This window comes from Nesoenas mayeri (genome assembly GCF_963082525.1).
Source record: "Nesoenas mayeri genome assembly, chromosome: 1".
Lineage (NCBI taxonomy): Eukaryota > Metazoa > Chordata > Aves > Columbiformes > Columbidae > Nesoenas > Nesoenas mayeri.
In genome coordinates this window covers 32,925,583-32,931,646 of record NC_137541.1, presented here as the reverse complement: position 1 = coordinate 32,931,646, position 6,064 = coordinate 32,925,583, and positions in this window count along the sequence as shown.

Here is a 6,064-nt window from a genome sequence, read left to right as displayed (position 1 = left end):
ACCTGTTTGAGTTTGTAGTGCAGGTCATACCTTGGTGAGCTCTGCGCACCTTCTGTGTGCCTGGGACTACTAAAGGCCACTGGAGAACTAGAGCAGTCGTTGTCTTTGATTTAGTAGCAAAACCTGTTTTCATTACTTGGTCTCAAGTCCCGAGGACAGCCCAAATCCTCCAGCACTGGAGCTTTCAATAAGACATTGTTTGTTCTGCTGCGCTGTCAATAAGATGTCATTACTTTAGCTGCAAGATAAGACAGGATTTGTTAATGGCTCCTCTTGGGGGATGGTAACATTTTTTTCCGCTTATAGATCACTGGGGAAAAAATAAGGGAGCAGGCTGACAAGGAAAGAAAATCAGTTCAGCTTATTTTTGGTATTTATGCCTCCCAGTTAAAGCTGTAAGTTATGTTGAGAACAAATGCAGTCTTTTTCTTTATTCGTAGTCATGTGTGAAAACAGTGCTATAATATGCAATATGCATATTGTATATATCTTTTAAAGATTAAAAAAAAAAAAAAGATAATTTAGTATCTGTTTAAAAAAAAACTGTTGTGAGCTGTAACAGGTCTATAACCTATAGTTAATCTCAAAGTACGGTACTCCACAAGAAGCAGATCATCTTCTGCCTTTCCCAGATCTAACTAAGTAGTCACTAATAAACAGAAGATATGGCAAGAGTTTCTCGTGTCTTGCTTTGACACAGCTGTCATCATTGTAACCCAGGAGCTGCACAGCTGGGGATGGAGCTGCTATTGCCCTCACCCCCGACCTCTGCCTCTGCCCAAATCCTCCTGCAAACAGGCCTGTCTGGTGTGGCCTCTGTCCCAGTGGCACAGCAGCCTTCTGCAGGCTGCCCTCATGAAACTCCCTGGTCATCCTGGGGTGTTCAGAGACCAGGTGACATTTTGGCAATCTCAGAAATAACAATGCTGCATTCTTTGCAAAACCTCATTCAAGTCAGTGGTTGAGGATCTAATTCTGCCAATTTTTATGCATCTGTATAATCTTCTATGTAGTTATAACTATGAACATCCTCAGGGCATGTCTGAACTTGAAAAATTCACTTGGCTCCAGGTGAAGCCTGAGCTCAAGGCACAAAAGCTACTCCTGAATAGGGACCACAAAAGCTACTCCTGAATAGGGACATTCAGAGGACCCAGACTAGGTCCCAAGACCAGCCCTGCCTGTTTGCAGCTGTGCAGGGGACTCCTAAAGGCACAGCCTGGCCTCATCAGCTGCCTAGCCAGCTCAGGCAGGCAGGGAAATCCCTTTTTAAAAGATGTATTAAATTAACCATGGGATGAGGAGCACATTTGGTTGCATTTTGATAGATTTATTGTGCTGCAGAGGTGAGCCCAGGCTGCACTGGTCCCTGGTGGGGGCTACCCAGCTGCTGCGTTGCCTGTCCCACTGCCTCGTCCCCCCCTTGCCACCCTGTGCAACTCTGCCAGGCTGGCCATGTCACCACAGCCACACATGCCAGCAGAGCCACCTGTGCCACTGCAGTCCCCTGCCTGGCACACAGCTGCACAAACAGAGGGGTCAGCAGGAGGCAGCCCGGGGTGGCTGGGAGCAGGCAGAGCCCTTGCCTGCATATGCTGGCACAGCCACCGAAATATTTTCATGGGATAAGTAACCTTAACCCCTGGCTCACCTGTTAGTAGTCAGGCTGCTCTCAGCTCTGTCAAACCCAAGGACGTGACAAACCTCAAGTGCCATTAACCCTTGGTGGAGCGGATGGATATTTGGTGCTGAATGCCAGGCTCAGGCTATAGTCACTGTTTCCACCGACTTGTGGGCTCCAGGAAGTGAAGATCCTGCCGTGCCCTTGCCATGGAGGCTTACATGTAACTCTGCTTGCTCTGAGCAGTCAGACTGGTTTAGAAAATGACTGCATGAATGAGCACAATACGGGTGTAACAGGAGAGCGGTGGCTGGGAGCCAAACAGGATCCCAGAGAATGGCGAGGTAAGGTGATAGCTGCAGGTGGCTGTCGCTCCCTGCACAGCTTACTTAGCCACTTGTGCAACATCCACCCAAGAAGCAGAGAAATGATGTGAGAGGCTTACATGGATACTACGTGAATATCTAAAAAAACCCAAACCAAATCAAAACTCCGATATTGTTTTAATGCTATCAGAGTTGGCTGTAATTTTGCTCATGTCGCACAATGTAAGAACTCCCCTATTAACTCCCTCTTCCAGTGCTAGAGGTGTTTTTTTGGTGTCCTGCCCTGTGCTTGCTGCATAGTGGGATTTTGTCCGTGGTCCGTGTCAAATTATTTTCTTCTTTCTCTTTTTCTTCAGCATTTAGGACATTACCGTAGCCTATATATTTACAGAGAATAATATATCTTGATACAATTGGATGGAAGACTTTTTTTTTTCTTTACTAGAAAAGAGCATCTTGCAGTGTGAGGCAGGCTGGGAGTTGTGTTTCTTACAGTCAGCAGAACACTCATCAGTGTGTGCATGTGTGTTTGAAAGACGATACATGTTCACATGTGCACTTCCATACCCTGTGCTAGGACTGCCTGGAGTGACCAGAGAATTGATGAATCCATTCTAAAAGCAAAAGAAGTGATGTAATTTCTTTGCATCTTTGCTGACTGATAAACCGTAAATTTAATCCCAGTGATTAGCATTGCTTTTATAGGATAGTGGTATCAGAGAAGGCAATAAAAATCATAGAAAACTTTAAAAGGCTCTTGTTTTGACGCACTTCCAGCTTGTTAATAAGAAAATACTTTCTTCAACTTTTCTGGAAAGGATTTGTTACTATTACCAGGCTACTTATGAGGAAAATATTGCCCCAAGCCATTTAAAGGTTATTTATGACTAATTACATACATATCTTTGGTGTTTTGTGTACGTGTTACTGATCCATGGTTGAGGTCCATATAAATGCAAATAAAAATAAAGCCTGCAGCAACCAGCGCTGCTCCCCTGTCTAGGAAATGCAGCCTTATTTAGTGGATGAGAAATGACAGATGGGCATCCAAGAGAAAAATCTAGACTTGGTGTGAATTGCTGATACCTTTGCTGAACTTGCTGGTGATGTACAGGTGGGAGGTACCAGGTGGGGCAGAGCACAGTTTGTGTTCATCTGGCACACACTGGGTATCCCAAACCACTGCAATTCACCTGCTCTGTGACAGAAAGAATTAAAACTAAGCAGGCAACACCAGAAGTAATATGCTACTTAGGCTATTTGTGTATTAAGCAGAAAAATACTAAAGCCTGTTCTTTGAAAAGTTTTAAATGTATTAATCAATGTAAAACCACGCTTTCCTCATATAGATTTGGCCTATGATGATACTACATCCTTTTGCTTGTAGGAAAATAACTCGTATGCTTCGGCATCTATTTCCTTTAGCTCGACCCTCTGACAAAGCCCAACTAATGCAGCTGTGGCACTGGCATCTGCACCACATACAGCCCTTAGTCAGCAGAGAACAGGCTGGAAGTGGTGGTACCTCCTTCCGTAACTATCACGAAGCTACACTTAAAGCAGATCCTGGGAATCCTTAAGGGTAAAAAAAACCCAACAACACACTTCAATGCAAAAAAGGTCTTCATTTAAAATTACTCTCTAATCTTCCTGTTCTCTAAGTCTTAGGAAAGGATTTATTTGAGGTAGAGAGGAAGAGTCAGAGCAGAAGCAGAAAACTGATGGCTGGATGACCTGAAGAGACAGAGAGGGTGGACCTCCTGGAGGTGAGAGCATCACAGACTTGATCCAGATGGAGAAATAAATGATGACTCTTTGAAACATAACACAGGGTTTATCATTACAAGAGTGAAAGGATATAAAGACCTAAACTGTTTATTTGTATGAGAACATAGTGGTCCTTGTCATCAACTTGGTGTTGAAAGGAATGACTCCCATCTAGAGGATGCAGCAAAAACAGGAGACAAATTTCAGTACTAGTAACAGTTTAATGGAAAAAGATTGAAGAAGAGGAGGAAAATGGAAATTAGACAGGGATGACATTCTAAGAATTTAGATGTGGCATTTGGCAGCAGCAGTATCGGTCATGGAAAAACAAACAATAATAATCAACAGCAGATGTATTGTTATTTTAAAATAGACTTTATTTAATGACAATAAATATAAAGAAATCTTAATATTCAGAAACTAATAGCAAACATTCTTAGAAAAAATACAAAAAATACATTCTTACATTCTGAGTGTTAACAACATACAGAGTCTAAAACAGTGGTGATGGTCTGTAATTTATGGAGCTTGTTAAGGCAATGAAATGGTCACTGGTCCAAATTCACCCTGACTTCAACAGATCTGTACAAAGTAAGAGTCTGGCCTACATATCATGTGTAAAAAATGGCAAAATTGATTCATAGTTTAAAACAAATGTTAATTTTCCCTTCCAGCAGATCTTTAACTATTATTAAAGTGACTTGTCCTAAAAAGAAAAAGTTACAAATACTCATATATGGGCAACTGCCCCCTCAGCATTTTGTTCTGGTGCCTCCGCAGAGCTCCCTGTGTACAAGCCAAGCACATTTCAGCAGTTGGAGGTAGAGGCTACAGAAATTGCACAGCTGAAATCGAACTATTAAAATGCAATTATTAGGCACTGTCGTTTTTCTGCTTCTTTCTCTCTCATCAGAACTGTGCTGTGAATAACACTGTGCATACAGCAAACTAAACTGAATTCTTATTGTAATGTCTTCTGAAATGTTACAGCTACATTAGCAAGCAGTGTGGCACTTCAGAAGCAAATCACTAGAGCAAAAAGTTGATGTTGACTGGGTGATGCTCACACAGTACTCACGGCTCTCTTCAGCCTAACTCTGGTCTTAGTTCTCTGTACTAAGTGCCTGTCAGAGACCATTAAGTGCATGTCTAAAACCTGCCTTCTGGTTCAGCTTAAACCGAGAGGAATGTAGCCCATGTGCCCTAAGGCCAGTCTGTGAAAGGAAGCACTGTCCAGAAAGTGGGGACGAGTGGGAGACTAATTTCAAAAGCACATTCTTGATCTGAACAAAAACGATAATGTAGAAACACACCCAAAGCTGATTAGGATCTTATAATAAGAGGATCCCAAGTCTTAGATATATGTGCTTTCCTGATGTATCATTTTTAAAAAACATTATTTTAAAGGCAGGAATATAAACCCTATGGCATTGGAGGCCAACTCCTCCTTTAGGAAATGCTGTCGACTGATGTAAAAAGGGGTAAGTGAGAGAAGCCACAGGAACCAAACAAGGAGAAGACCAGGCACTTCTGAAAATCGGCCTTAAGCTTTGCCACTGCTCAGAGTGACCCCGGGCAAGGCACTCAATTCCTTTGTTTCCTAATCTCTTTACCTCACAAAGAGGGCAATAAATGCTTCCTTAAGACCAAATAATTACCTGAAGTGGTCAATTTCGAGCTGCATTTTTCCCCCTGGTCACAGGATGCTTGCTTGCCTGCCTCAGCCCTCCAACACCACCCCTGAAAGGGTATATAAGGCACACTGGTTCTCTGGACACTGATAAGGAATGAAAATGGCATGTCTCAGCTGGACGTAACTGCAGATGGGGTCCAGACAGTTCGAAGGTAAAATCAAAAGCTCCAAATCTGAAAGGAGCCAATTGGCCTTTTTGGCCAAACTCATTTCACAGAAGGAAGTCCCAAGTACTAAATGAAAATTGTTCCATGAAGCAGTTTTTTGGATAAAAAATTGTTTTAAACAGAATTTTGGAATACTATGTGGTGACAGGACAGCGGGCACAAACTGAAACACAGTAGGTTCCCTCTAAACATCAAGGAGCACATTTTCACTCTGAGAGGTGACCAACACTGGCACAGGTTGCCCAGGGAGGTTGTCAAGTCTCCATCCTTAAAGATACTCAAAAGCCATCTGGTCATGGTCCTGGGCAACTGGCTCTAGGTAGCCCTATGTGAGCAGGGGGTTGAACCAGATGATCTTCAGAGGTGCCTTCCAACCTTACTCATTCTGTAATCAGGGGAAAAGGTCAAGACAGTATCGGGGGGATATATTTTTGTAAGAAATTCTGTCTTCTTTGGAAACTTCTCTTGGTCCATCTGTCCAGTTTATATT